This window comes from Sorex fumeus, unplaced genomic scaffold (assembly GCF_029834395.1).
Source record: "Sorex fumeus unplaced genomic scaffold, SorFum_2.1 ptg000015l, whole genome shotgun sequence".
NCBI lineage: Eukaryota > Metazoa > Chordata > Mammalia > Eulipotyphla > Soricidae > Sorex > Sorex fumeus.
The window spans coordinates 6,395,264-6,410,881 of NW_026606072.1; the positions used below are offsets into that span (position 1 = coordinate 6,395,264).

At 45.2% G+C, this 15,618-nt stretch overlaps 1 protein-coding gene across 2 annotated transcripts in view; it reads left to right on the forward strand.

Moving 5' to 3' along the window:
• Positions 1 to 4,910: 4,910 nt before the first annotated feature.
• The window catches only part of OSMR (oncostatin M receptor), a 70,209-nt gene continuing 59,501 nt past the window's right edge, over positions 4,911 to 15,618 (forward strand). For both annotated transcript variants that reach the window (XR_008792154.1, XM_056112137.1), the window contains exon 1: positions 4,911 to 5,000. The gene's annotated coding sequence lies outside the window, so the exon portion shown is untranslated. The remainder of the gene's footprint in view (positions 5,001 to 15,618) is intronic.

The window sequence follows — 15,618 nt, forward strand, 5'->3', positions numbered from 1 at the left end:
AAAAATGTTAGGGCAGGTGTGAAATGAAGCAGAATACATATGTATCTTTCCAACATAATCCTGTCAATGCTAAGCAAGGGATGATATTTCAGTTCATTGCTCAACAGGTCACTGGTATCATTTCAGCCATTTTCTGCACAATTTTTGAAAATGATCTTTGGAATACAACCTGATTGGATAGTCATAACACATCACCACAAATTGAGTGCTTGGAAACCAATGTAGAAGCCTTGTAGAAGCCTTAAGCCTGAAATCAACTGTGTCAGCATCTGAGTTCCTCCTGCTGAATATGTTTGTATCTTTCACCTAGCTGGTTGCCAGCAATCCTTGTCATTCCTTGTTACAAGGAATCTTATCTGTTTCCACAAGCACTGGCTTTCTCTCTCGGAGTCTGTCCAAATCTCCCTCCTCTTACAAGGAAAGCAGCCCCTGGGTCAATTCAATCTGATCTCACTTCACCACAATTAAATTAGCAAAAAGTGTTTCCATGTAAGGATCATCTTCAAAGCCCTAATGCACTATGATAAGCATAAGATCACACATTTACAGGGCTATAGCAACTGACTCTAGAAAGAGGGAAAATTCTAAGAAACTAGAATAGTATGCAAAGTAAGTTAATTTTTTTGTGCGCACCATATTTTTATACCTATCTCCCTCTATATATAGTAGGAGAACAAAGTCAGTTAAGCCTCAGTTTGTAGAAATTCTTTATATCAAATTTTTATTTCCAACATCCTCTGCTCTAAGAGATTTCCCTTTGAATTATTTTTATAAACAACAAATTCACTTTTTTTTTTGTCCATACACTGAATATACACAGAATCAAAACCCTTCTAAATCCTTTGGGACCCCTCTTAACTGGGTTGCCATAGCACTGAAAAAGACTAAGCTAATGGACTCTGCAACTTTTAATGAGAGGTGTGGCCAAGGACCATAATTTATTTAGACATAAGTACCTTTTCCTCATAATCATCAAATATTTAGATGCATCATGGATCTGTGGTACCACCAAGTACTTAAATGTCTTTAAGACTTTAAAATAAAGTTATTCCTCTGGAATAACATGGAAGAAGAGAAAAATAAAGTAAAATTAAAAGAAACAAATGGAACGTGTCATTATTCTGACATTTCGAGTTGCTCAGGAAATCCTGAAATGATTGTGAACACACCATTAATGGGCAATACTTCATCGCTCTTGTTTCTGCCCCACCCCCACCGTCCAGTTCATCCATGCACGATGCTCTCTTTCCTAGAGCCTACACCAGAACCAGACTGGGTTTAACAAGCGCCTTGCACTTGCCTCATTTTACCGTGGTCTCCTGGAGACCAGCTTAGCCTAGAGGTGGCCACAGAAGCACTTGGGATGCTTTCCGTTGGGCTGCAATGCAGATAGTTATAAAGCAGTGCAGCTGTTTTGACCGCCTCTGTTTGAAGCATGTATTTTCAAGACTGGGTGGCAGTTTTGTTTGTTGCTATTTTGTGCCACACCCAGCTGTGCTCAAGGTTTACTTCAGGCTCTACACTCAGGGTTCACTCCTAGCGGCTCAGGATGACATAAGAATTCTCTGCTGTGCGCATGGCAAGTAAGTAACATACCCTCTGTACTCTGTCTCCAGTCCCTGGCAGACATTTTTAAGGGGAAAGGTAAGTCGGGGTGTAGCAGAAGTAGGTCTTAAGGAAACAAAGGTGGTGGAAATGTGCTGCAAAACTCCTGGCAGGGCTTTTCTAGGTAAGAAGAACTGGAATCCGACAACTATGTTCAAACAGAATTTGATAGCTTTAATATGTAAAACTGTTATATCAACCAGAAACATTAGATTTTTCATGTAAGCACTATTCCATCATCTTCTTTGTCAGGCTTAAAGTAGCCTTCTGCCTATTCCTCTCAGACTCATGTTTAATTTCAATTTCTCAGGTTTCAGCAAATAAATTTAAAATAGCACCCAATCCCCAGAGCCAGAAGTAAGGCCTGAGCATAGGCAGTTGTGGCCCAAAATTGTAAAAAAAAAAAAAAAAAAAAAAGGAAGTGGGGAATTGATGTATGGAGAGATAGCATAGAGATAGCATAGCAGGTAGGATACTTGCCTTGCTCGGGGCCTACTCAGGTTCTATCCCTGCCATGCTTTATTGTCCCTGGAGCCTGGCAGGAGTGATCCCTTAGTGCAGAACCAGGAGTAAGCCCTAAGCATCACTCTGTGTGGCCCCCAGACCAAAATACTATTGTAGTAGCACTGTCCTCCCATTGTTCATTGATTTGCTCGAGCGGGCACCAGTAACGTCTCCATTGTGAGACTTGTTGTTACTGCTTTTTGGCATATGAAATACGCCACGGGGAGCTTGCCAGGCTCTGCTGTGTGGGCGGGATACTCTTAGTAGCTTGCCGGGCTCTCTGAGAGGGGTGGAGGAATTGAACCTGGGTCAGCCACGTGCAAGGCAAACACTCTACTCACTGTGCTATCACTCCAGCCCAAAACACTCAAAATACTACTACTACTACTGCACTGCACTGTCCTCCCGTTGCTCATCGATTTGCTTAAGTGGGCCCCTTAACGTCTTCATTGTAAGACTTATTGTTAGTCTGTTTGGCATATGAAATACGTCATGGGTAGCTTGCCAGGCTTTGCCGTGTGGGCGAAATACTCCCTGTAGTCTGCCAGGCTCTCCAAGAGGGACGGAGGAATTGAACCCGGCTCGGCCCGGCCGGCCCCACGCAAGGCAAATGCCCTACTGCTGTGCTCTCGCTCCAGCCCACTACTACTACTACTAATAATAATAATAATTGTGAAAATACCACACGCAGGCTGTGTAAGCCTTCTCGCGTGGGGATTACACATGAAAGGATGTTTGCGAGCTCTCTTGCCGCCCGCCTTCTGTGCTCTAGAGTCACTTCTCCACCCGGGACGGCTGTTGCTTTGGATGGACGAAGGAAGAATGAAGGCCAAGCTGGTTGCTGATTAGTTGCCATTTATTCAATCTCTCATTTCTCCCAGCTCTCTCCAACTCCCTTAAGATGTGTTTCTCCTCTCCTTCGACCTGCAACTTAATTAGCATCTTTAATTCTCCTTCCTAATTTTTACCATTCTGTATGGACCCAGCAATAGACAATTTTAGGCTTGTAGGGTGACTCTCCTGGGGACATCTCACCACAGACTCAGACTATAGTGTTCAGGCCGGATTAATCATTCCTAACCTCAGCAGGGTCCAAATTTAGTTATTACTTTTGGATAATGACAGAATTTGTCTATGACCAAGCTCTTAACTTATAGTTAAGTATTATGGCACTTTGGCCAGGCCCATTTCGATGTCAGGGTCACAGCTCACTGCTTTCCCTGGGTCCATCCAGTCCCTCATCGGGACCCTGCTTTTGGGGGATCTAGGAAGTAAGGGCAACTGAGGCTTAAAAGTTGAGAGAACAGTTGTCCAGGAGGGAATATTATCTGGAGTCAATCAACTCCCAAGCCACAGACTTGTCTTTTTAACTGTCTTCCTGTATCCGTACAAAAGCAATTGCTCTGAAATAGCTAACCATGCAAAGGACATTAAGGAGAAGAGAAAGACAATATTTACAAGTCAGAGTCTGATCAGGAAACAAAGGTAATTGACAGCTGGGGGTGGGGGCAGATAATCAGCAAATACAAGCTCCCAATGGCCAGGGAGGAAGGGCAAACCAACATTATCCTACAAATCATCATCATCATCAACATCATCAAAATAGTATCAATAATAGTAATACCCAGTCCCTCTAGGGTGTTGTCATCTGAAAACAGTTTTTTTGTTTTTGCTTTTTGGGTCACACCTGGTGATGCTCAGGGGTTACTCCTGGCTCTGCACTCAGGAATTACTCCTGGCGGTGCTCAGGGGACCATACGGGATGCAGGGAATAGAACCTGGGTCGGCGATGTGCAAGGCAAATGCCCTACCTGCTGTGCTATTACTCCAGTTCCTGAAAACAATTTTTGTGGCATCTTTTTCCTTAGGGGAAAGGGGTGTTATCAAACACTGTTCATGTAGCCTGGTGGTCACTCCCTGTGAGAGGGTAGCAAAAACAGTTCAATGACCATCAGGCCCATCAGGGCTGTGAGTCACCAGGGCCTCGGGGATTGTGCTGGGGGGAAAGAGGGGAGCTCCAGAGCTACAAAGTCTTTGGTAGGGGAGGGGGGCAATGTAATGCTGGGGATCGAACTTGGGGCCTAGCAGTCGCAAGCCATTCACCACTGACATTTGGGTTATAGCCTCTGCACTAAGGCAGATAGTTGGCGAGTGTGGATAAAAGAGCAAAGTATAGACGGGGCGCTGGTACACTGCCAGAAGCGTTTCTGCGGGGGGAGCCCAAGGCTGCAGTGTCGGGGCGGAGGCTCTAACCGCCGCCTTCGTGGGTCTCCGAGTCCCGCGCGCCTCGCCCAGTGGCCACGGCCGGGCCGGGAGAATCTGGACGCGCACAAGGGCCTGGGGCCCGCCGGGTTTTCAGTTTCCATTTGGGCTTCCCGGGCCGCTCCCACTTCCTCCGAGTCTCCGCCCGCCCGGATCCCCGGGGGCCGCACCTTCCCTGAAGGCCGTGTCCACTCCCGCGGGGTCCCGGCCGCCTCCCCGGGGACCGACAGGAGGCGAATTCCTGCGGGTCTCCGAAGGGCCGAGAGTGCGCGGCCAGACGGGAAATTGCAAAAGGCCGCGGCCCCGGGCCCGCCCCCCCCGCGATCTTCCCGTCAGCTCCCGCCCCCCTCGGCGCTCGCCCCGCGGCTGATTCATAGCCTGGGAGTGCGCGGGGCCGCCACTGCCCCTCCAGTCCGGCCGCCCACACCCGCGCGCGGGGCCAGCCCGGCACGGCCCGTCTAGCCCGACCTTCCACACCCGCGCGCGGGACCAGCCCGGCACGTCCAGTCCAGCCGTCCACACCCGCGCGCGGGGCCTCCGCGGTACGTCCAGCCCGGGCGTCCACCCCCGCGCGCGGGGTCAACCCGGCACGTCCAGCCCGAGCGTCCCCACGAAGACTCGGCCCCCGCGTGAGTACCCCGCGCCCCGCGCCCCCGCAGCTCCCCGCCGCCACCCGTGGCTTTCTCCGACAGCTGGCGCGGGTCCCACTCGGGCCACTGTGCAGCGCGTCCCGGGGAGCCCCCTCACCCCCACCCACCCCCCGCGCCCCGCGATTCCTGGGACTCCCAGCGTGAGTTCGCCCCGGGTGCGCTTTCCTCGTCTGCCGTGGTGCGGGTAAGCCGCGTCTCTCCCTGCCTTTGCCTCGCTCCCAGCTCCGTGCGGGAGTTTCTTGTTGTCCCGAATCTTTCCGCTCCCACCAGCCTGTCGCCTGCTTGGATGTAACCTTGAACCCTCCCTTCTCACCGCCGGGATCCAGGCGCCAGCACCAGCACCCTGCCAGGGGAGGAGGGCCCTGATGGGGGGCGGTGGGGGGGAAACCCTGCTTGTGCCCACACTTGCGCCCACCTGCAGCATCTCAGGCCACCCACACGTGGCCACTGCGCCCTCCCCACTCGTTCAAACACAAACCCAGACCTGGAGGGCTGGAGGGCTTCAGGGATGGATCTGGTAGGGCTGCCCCAGCCCCGGCTTCCTGCTTTTAGATGGTTCTTGACCTGGCCTTGACCCGCGCCTGTATGGACCACCAGGGCCTTCTGCCTCTTTGCCAGAGGCGGAGGGGGGTGGGGGGGGAGGAGCGCGGTGCTTTTTTGGAATGACTAAGGAAAAGAGTTTTAGTCACTACGTAGGGAGCAAATGGGGTGGGGGAGGAGAGAGGAGAGGAGAGGAGACAGGTGGTAGCATTAAGGTGTTGGGAAATAGAATCCAACGTGGTATTGGATTTGGAGCTAGAAGGAACAAAGCTTTGAACCTTATTTTCCCACCCCTCAAGCCCACTGTGGAATTAGTTGTCATTAATTCAACTGTTCTTGGGACTTGGACCAAGTAAAGTATTGCCTCTTAGCCTCAGTTATCTCGTCTGCAAAATAATAATGCTTTGCCCTACTCTTAGTACTTTACCTATGCTAGGTCACTTAAGGCAGCTCTGCAATTGTGTTAATTAAACCACATTCAAGTGGTGATATTCACTGGCGTTAATGTGTGCAGTCTCAACAAAGTACTGGTTTACTCATTTGCATCCTACCCATGGAGACACTCAGGCCGAGAGGTTAAATGATTTGTCCAAGGTCACAGGGCTAGGAGGCAGGAGAGTGAGGGTGTGTCTATGGAGTCCACTGTGCTGGGCTTGAAACTCTGGCCCACGTGGGAGTGCCCAGGAAGAGGCACTGCCTATGCACCTGCTTTATCTCTCCCAGACTTTCTCTTTCTTTCTTTCTTTCTTTCTTTCTTTCTTTCTTTCTTTCTTTCTTTCTTTCTTTCTTTCCTTCCTTCCTTCCTTCCTTCCTTCCTTTCTCTCTCTCTCTCTCTCTCTCTCTTTCTTTCTTTCTTTCTTTCTTTCTTTCTTTCTTTTGTTCTTTGTATTTTTTCTAATTGAATCACCCTGAGATACACAGTTACAAAAATTGTTCATGATCCAGTCTCAGTCATGGAACGTTCCAACGTCCTCCCCTCCCCTCCCCTCCCCTCTCCTCCCCTCTCCTCCCCTCCCTTTTCCTCCCCTCCCCTCCCCTCCCTTCCCCAGCCCCCGCCTCCCTCTCCCTCTCCTTCTCCCTCTCCCTCTCCCTCTCCCTCTCCCTCTCCCTCTCCCTCTCCCTCTCTCTCCCTCTCTCTGTGTCTCTCTGTCTCTCTCTCTGTCTCTCTCTCTCTCTCTCTCTCTCTCTCTCTCATTTTCCTCTTAGGCACTTGGTTTGCAATTCTGTTACCAAAAGGACCCTAGACTGCTTTAAACTGTCCTTAGAGGTGTGAGGCTGAAGAGCCCTCCAATATCATGTGCCCCAGAGTTCCCATGCTTGCTGTGTCTCAGAGTCATATTCCTGGAGCTCAGCCCTAACATTTCACTGCTGATCAGCCCTAATTTGTGGCTGTAACATGCTTCCTTGAGACTTACATCTGGGTCCTCTAGTGCCTACTGCCCCACAAATGTGCTAAATCTTTGGTATCAGTGGCCATTGTGACAGAAAAGGGCTGATTTTAGACATCGTAGGTCTCAAGCTACAGACGGGACATCACTTAACATCCCGTTGCTTCCTGTTGCTCTTTCCTTAACTGTTTTTTTTTTATTTTTTTGCTTTTTTGGGTCACACCCAGTAATACTCAGGGGTTACTCCTGGCTTTGCACTCAGGAATCACTCCTGGCGGTGCTCGGGGAACCATATGAGATGCTGGGAATTGAACATGGGTCGGCCGCGTGCAAGACAAACGCCCTACCCACTGTGCTATTGCTCCAGCCCCTTTCCTGAACTGTTCTTACACCGAATGACCAACCAGGAGTACTCACAAAATTACCCACAGGGGTTACCTTGGGGGCATCCCAGAGCCTCTAAGTTTTCTTAGACTCCTAATTCTGAAAAAGAAACTAAGGATGATTACAGTTCTGTTTTTTGTTTTTCATTTGTTGGTGGTTGGTTGGTTTGGGGGCCACACCGTCTTGCTCAGGGCTTACTCTTAGCTCTGTGCTCAGGGATCACTCTTGGTGGGTCTCTGGGGACCATATTTGGTGCCAAGGGACCATATGTAATGCCAGGGATTGAACCTGCCTAAGCCACTCATGTGCAAGGCAAGTGCCCTACCCACTGTAGTATCTTATCTCTTGGTCTCTGATTACAGAAAACTCAGTCCATGGTGTGGTGATGAGACAAAGAGTGTTTTCCTTGTGGGAATTGGGCAGGGCCTTGCTGGCTCAGAGAAGGAAGTCTTCATGAATGCCATCTTCCTCATATCATAAACCCTGACAACTCCTTTTCTTGAGGTGTGGGGAACCTTCTTCAACTTTAAAATTATATGTAAAATGTGTGTAGGGAAGTGGAATGGGGGTATGATAAAACAAATAGGAGAGTCTGGGCTTCCTCAACAAAAAAACTGTCTCTCCTGCACTTCCATGTAGCTACCCAAAGCAGGAGTTTCTCTTCCAGCTATTATGTCTTTGACTTCAAAGGCTTCCAAATCTCAGAACTCTTTCTAAGTCAGTACTTAGCTTCTTTGTTAATGGTCACAGCAGAAATGTAACGTAGCCTGATTCAATTAAAAACTAAAACTTAAAAAAAAAAAGAAATGTAATGTATTCATTCTATATTTTCAGGGGGTGGCAGAGGGAGTTGGGGCGTATCTAGTACCCAGGGTTACTCCTAACTTCGTACTTGGGGATCACTCCTAGCAGGGCTCAAGGTACTATATGCCATGCCAGGGATTGAATACAGCTCAGCTATGCAAAGCAAGTGCCCTCTGTGCTGTACTATCACTTCGAACCCCATCCTTCCCTTTATTGATAGACATTTGACTTTTAGCAGTTACTCAGCGTTAGCAATGGTGCTCTCGTGCATTTATCTTTGTACTAGAGCCTGAGTATTTTGGTGGAGTAGCGTGCTGCAAAAGTCATCTTTGGGTCCAATATTACAGTCTGGTAAATGAGTGAGATTCAGTCTGGAATTTTAATTCATATTTCACTGATTGCTACTGTGATTCAATCTCTAAATATTTATGGGTCATTTGTGTGGGTCTCTGAGTTACCTGTTCATATCTTTTGCTCCTTTTTATGTTGAGTTGCATTTTCTTATGCCTGTTGATTACAAAAGACCTATACCTGTACAGAATCCTAAGCTTTTGTTGTAGATGAGGCTAATATTTCTTCTTGTGTGCTGCTATTCCTCCCCACTCCGGCACTGTTTTCCAGAAATGCAGAAAAGAATATTTTATCATGATAACCATTTTTTCTTGTGGAGGGGTGTATTCCTGGCAGTGCTCAGGGTTTACTCATCTCTCTGTGCACAGGAATCAATCCTGGCAGACTTGGGGGACCATATGGGATGCCAGGTTGAACCCAGTTCAGCTGCATGTTAGGCAAGCATCCTACCCATTGTACTATTGATCTTGCCCCATGATAAATTTTCTTAAGCTTACATGCCAGTCACATTTATCTTGTCCATTTATCTTGTTGTATAGTCACTGCCATTATCCATCTCTAGGACTCTGCATCTTGCAAAATTCGAGCCTTGCAAAAGGGTACAAAATTGTACCCATTCAACACAAATTCTCAGTTATGGAAAGATAGTATAGGAGTGAAGACACTTGCTTGGCATTTTGCTTTACAACCTGATTCTAGCCCCAGCGCCCAAATGGTCTCTAAGCACTGCCAGAAGTTACCCTTAAGCAAGAGCCAGGAATAGCATTTGAACATCTCAGGGTGTGACCCAAATCTGCCCCCCACAACAAACTCCCACTTTCCCCAGCTCCCAACTTTCAACTTTCTGATGATTTCACTATGCAAAATCAAAGTGCATCAGGTAAATGGAGGAAACATTTGATATATGACAAAGATATCACCTGCCATTTGGTGGCTGACTTTGATTTAGGTTAGCAAATTGTACTCATCCATATTATAGCAAGTACATAATTTTCTACCATTTTTTCAGACTAAATAATATTCCATGGCCTGTATATAACCCATCTTGCATATCCAGTCATAACACTTTGGTTGGTTTTAATATATTTTGCGCAAAAATTTTACATGTAAACTCCCTTGATTTTTGTGTTTCATTTAGCTTAGTGAGGTCCTTTTTACCTAAAAAATATATTCTTAATATTCTCATTTTCTTCTAATACTTCCACTATTTTTGGTTTTTACACTTAACTATTCATGGGATTTTTGGGGGGGTTTGGGGTCACACCAGCCGATGTTCAGGGGTTACTTCTAGCTCTGCACTCAGGAATCACTCTTGGCAGTACTCAAGGAAACCATGTGGGGTGCCAGGGATCAAACCCTGGTCGGCACCATGCAAGACAAACACCCTCCCCACTGTACTATTGCTCTAGCCTCTCCATGGGATTTTTATAAGGTAAAAGGTATGGATGTAATTTAATGGATGTAATTTTCCTGAAGTTTTAGGCATTTATCCAATATCCTTTATTTACTATCATTTATTTAGCCATGTATCCTCTTTTTAGTTCACTGGAAATTCTTTTGCTTTTGTTCTTTTGGTTCTGGTTCTGGTTTTTAAATAGAGGTTACAACCTTTGGTAGTCAAGAGGCTATGAGGTATAGCAGGAATCAAACTCATGGCCTCATACACACAAAAAGAATTTTATATAATACTTGCACTACATCTCCTGGGTTTCTAAAATTGTTTTTGTTTTGGAATTTTTGAGTGGGAGGTCACACGTGTTCCTGGTAATACTGAGGAAATGAGACAATGTCATGACTTGATCCCACAGCTACAACAGAAGGGGCCTCCAGCTCATTGAGCTATCTCTTTGGCCCTAATTTTGTTCTCTGTAAGAAGGTGGTGGTTTGGACAGTACGTGGCATTTCACAGGAACTATTCTTGGCTCATTACACAATAATGACTTCTAGTGGTACTCAGGTATTCATATGTGGTACCAGAATTGTACCAGTGGTATTCACATGTGGTACCAGAATTGGAACCAGGTTTGGCCCATCAAGGCAAGTGCTTTACCTCCTATATTATATTTCTGACCCTAGAATTTTTTTATAGTCAAGTAATTCATTTTTTGATTCAACTTATGCAAGTACTCAATAGTTCAGCTTTATAGTATATTTTAAGCTCCATTTAGATATTCATCTCTATATAAACATCTATGTATAGATATTTATTTCTATATATTAATATATCTATTTGTGCACTTTGATATCTAGATATTTGTACTTTAAAAAAGAATACATTTGTACTTTATTTTTCAATAAATAGTGGGCATTTTTATTAATTTATTTAATTTTGCAGTACCAGAGGTTAAACCCAGGGCCTCACTTTTATAAGGTAAGTGCTATACCACTGAGCTATATCCTTCACATAAAAATATATATATATATTTATTTTTAAATCTGGTCCATTTTGTATTTCATATAAACTTTGCAAACAGCTCGTTAAGTTTAAGAAAATCCTGCTGGAATTTTTCTTAACAGTTTCCTGGGTTTGCCATTGTTGATGAATTGCTTTATGCCTCATGTCCATTTTGCTATGCAGACTTGAAGAAAGCACTATGATTTGGAAAGAAATGTTCTGGGGAGTGAAATGACTCACCCAGTTTCATATTCTGGAATACTTTGTCAACCTAGACATGTTCTTTTTAACCTTTCTTTGCCTTAATTTCCTAATTTATGTATTGAGATAATAGGATCTCTTTCATAGGCTATTGTGAGGAATCAGTTAATAAATTATTGAAAGTCACCTGGAAAAACCAAAGGCAGAGAAAGTTGGCATCCAATACAGGCTAGGTGCAACCATTTCCATTTTGATCCCCAGTTTCTACTGGGGGCCTGACATGATGCCTTCTCAGAAAAGGAACTGGTACTTCTTTTCTTTCTTTGGAGAGGATCAGAATTCTATGCAACTTAAACATGGAATTCATATTGAAAATAGTAGTGTCTCTCTGAACTGCCTGGCTTCTCAAATAGTAGTGTTTCTCAAGAAAATGACTCAATGAATGTTCTGTTGTCATATACATGTCATTTTTTAATCCAGTTGGCTGAAGAAGCAACCTGAGATTTTTAACAAGCTCCTGGGTGATGTCAGTAGTGCTGGTCCTTCATCCAGCTCTAGACTTGGAATCTAGAGTCTTCTTCTGATACACTGATATTTAAAAGATAGAGAAAAGATAGAGATGTTGGTAATGATGGTATATCCCATGAGGACAGAGATGACTGGAAGGACATATAAACTGCCTGGCTTTCATGTATGCTAAAGAAGTAAGTTACAGTGGTGGTGTCCTTTATTTCCTTTTCCTCTGTTAAAGGAAAGAGGATGAGTGAGCATGCTAACTATGTCTAATTCTATTCTAAGATTTGAAATCACTGAGGCAGTTACTTCTCTGGAATAGTTAAAACTGTTGACTTAGGAGGACGACTGTCACATTACATTCATCAGCCTAAGAATAAAATCTAAAGTCAGCTCTGAGAAAGTCACAATTGCAAGTGGAAAATGTCAAAAACAAGAAACACTGGGGGCATGTAGGATAAAAAGAACTCTTGGCAAACAGGGATGCATGTTCCTGTGTGTGATCACTTACATCGGGCGAGCCCTGGAAGAGATGGAAATGGACAGGTGGGACTCCTCGTGGAGTCATTTGTCCAGACTCTGGCTTCCCTCACCATGACCTCTCCTGTTCCTGATCTCCCCAGAGGGAGACTTGGAGCTAGTGAACCTCACAAAATTGGCGTCTGACATGATCAGTGTCTGAATCAACCAACACTGTCAGCTGGTTGAACCCTCTTGGGGTATGTGGCTCAAATGTGGAAATAATGGAATCCCTGTAACCTGCATAAAACTGAACTCAACACAAGAAACACACGTATTAAAGGCAGCATTTTCCTCATTCCGTGGCCCCCTTCACCAGATGGCAGGCTTACCATTCCGGATAGTAGTTCAGTGTGTCTTTCTCTCTCTTCCCTTCCTTCCCCTCCCTCCCCTTTCCTTTGTGTGCTTGCTATTTCTGTGTTGGTGGGGAGGATGGGGAACAAACCAGTGGCAGTGTCCCTGCATGCCCCCTCAGCACACCCTTGATTATGGGGTCTCAGGAGTTGCACTCATGAGTTGTGGCATGGGGGCTGAGGGTGGTTCATAGCCTCACCCATTGCCCAGAAGGAGCTGCCCAGTGACACCCTTCTAGAGCCCGGGCTAGACCTTCTGAGCCCAGTTTGGAATCTGCAGTGCAGAAGCCTGCACAGGAGCTTCATTTGGGGCTTGTGGGGAAGCACAGTGAGAGATAAAGGGAAAAGGGAGCAGCAAGGGCAGTGACGGCCTCTCTGCACCCCGCGGGACACCAGAAAAGGACAGGGAAGAAGGAACCTGGGCATAAGGGCTTACAGTCACTGGGCAGTTCTGAGAGTGCTTAGGCCACGGATTTGCCCTTTGGGGAAGCACCCTGTGTGACTGAAATGTCTCTGCTTGTTCTTGGGTTTGGAGCAGTGGCGTGGCCATGTTTAGGTGCCAAGAGCCGTGGGCAGCAGGAGAGGCTGCCAGGCAGTTGTGCCCAGACTCTGTTGGAAGAAGCTCAGAGTGGCAGGATCACACGGAGCCACACACCTCCCCTGAGCTGGTTTTGTGCACACGGAACATTGTTGAGATGTCTGTGCTTGGGTCTCTTTCTTTTCAACTCATTCTTAGTAATTCTTTATAAAAAATGCTCCCTGCTTCCGGATTCTAGTTTCTTGTGGTGAACATTTAGACTTTTTATTTTTCTTTCTATACACAATGCAGTAATGAATAAGACAAACTTGATAAAGCTAAAATCTCAGGGCTAGGATGAAGGAGACATTACTGGTGCCTGCTCGAGGCAATCACTGAACAACAGGATGACAGTGATACAGTGATAAAGCTACACCTTTTGACCATCAGTAACAATCCCTGTGGGGCGGGTGTGACAGCCTTGTTAAGCATAGACAGATACACACCTACAGAGATAGACAGATAAGCATGGGGCACACACAGTCCCTGTTTTCGTTTGTTTTCATTCAAAGTGGTCACAACCAGTTTTTCTTCATTCTCTTTTGATTATTGATATTTCTTCCAAATGACAGATCCATGCCATCTGCCAGTTTCTCTAGAACACTTCTTGCTTATCTCTTATTTTTTCTCTTGTATTTCTCTAATTGCTCGAGCAGGCCCAGTAAGATTGTGAGACTTTTTACTGTGTTTGGCATATTGAATACGTCATGGGTAGCTTGCCAGGCTCTGCCATGCAGGCGAGATACTCTCAATAGCTTGACGGGCTCTCGGAGAGGGGCGGAGGAATCCAACTCAGGTCGGCTAGGTCGGCCGCGTGCAAGGCAAATACCTACCTGCACTCACCCACACGGCAGAGCCTGACAAGCCACCCGTGATGTGTTCTATATGCCAGACACAGTAACAACAAGTCTCACAATGGAGACAGTACTGGGCCTGCTCGAGCAAATCAATGAACAACGAGAGGACAGTGCAGTACTTCTGGATTTCTCTTATTAATTTCTTTTTGTCATTGTGTATAAAAACAAATGTTTCCACTTTGGTATTGGACCAATTTTAGTATTTTTTTTGTTTGGGGGCTACACCTGTGTGGTGGTCAGGGTTTGTTCCTAGCTCCATGCTCAGAAATCCTACTGTGGGTCTCAGGGGACCCTATGGGGTGCTAAGGATGGAATCCAGATCGACCACATGCAAGGCAAGCTCCCTACCCACTGGACTATTGCTCTAGCTCCCACTTAGAGTATTAAATATTTTAGAAGTATATTTAACCAGTATAATAGTCTATATTTGTTGCTTTGGGGTTACTTATCATACTCAGATCAGATAAACTTTCGATCATATTTCATTGTAGTAATTGCAATAGTCTTATTTATTGCAGTTTTATCATTCTCTCCCCAGAATTAATTCTGTTAGAAGGGAATGAAGCAATAGCAACAGTGATAAAGTTAATATGGTTTTATTTTGTATGTGTTTGTATGTGTTCTTATAAACTCATTTAATCATCCTGTCAACCCTATTAGGGTTGGTTCTTTATTCTCATTCTACGGAAATGGAGAACTGATACTTAGATGGATTAAGAAATTTATCTATGACACTTTGAAAGTAAGGAGGTATAGTAACTGTAGTAACATCAAAAACATAAGTGTTAACAATGTTATGGTCATGATACCTAAACTAAATAATAAATAAATAAAATAAACGTGTCCATGCCCACACCATTGTGGTTCTGATTTGGTTCTGAGTAGTCTGTGTTAGAACCTGTGTACTGTTATGTTTAGGCTGTTGCTCCAGGAGTCAGGCTTTTTTCTTTTTTCTGGCTTCACTTACCAATTACAAAACTCAACTTTGTTTCTTTGCTTATTTTTCTTATTTTTTTGGAGGAAGGGGTCATTGCTCACACACACAAAGCAAGTCCTCGACTTTTTTTTTTTTTTTTTTGCTTTTTGGGTCACACCTTGCTATGCTCAGGGGCTACTCCTGGCTCTGCACTCAGGAATTACTCCTGGCAGTGCTCAGGGGACCATATGGGATGCTGGGATTCGAACCCGGGTTGACCGCGTGCAAGGCAAACGCCCTACCCGCTGTGCTATTGCTCCAGCTCTGTGCTCTACTTTTGAGCCACCACTCAGCCTCAATACACTCAGTTTAAATTCTGTTATTACAAATCCCAGGAAGCTTTTATTGCATGTTTCTTTTTTAAAAAAGAGAGATAGAGAGAGAGAAATGAATTGTCTGAAAGCCCATTAGGAGACATAAAGTAGGTTTAGCCATTAAAAAATAGAGAGAGACTCTTGGCTTGCTCTTCAAGCCTGTATTCTTTCTCTCTTGAGCACGTATCTTGCTTGTCTCTGTATAGCTTCACTTGCTTGCTTTTTCCACTCTGGAGAAGCCTGTGTTCTCTCTTGAACATATATTTCCTCTACTCTCTCCTCACTGCTTTTCTAAATGAACTTAATTAAAAAAAAAAAAAACTACCTTCTCAAAAAAAAAAAAACTAAAATGGAAAACATGTAGAAACTTTTTTTTTTTTTTATATAATTTATTTATTTATTGAATCACTGTGGGAAAAGTTACA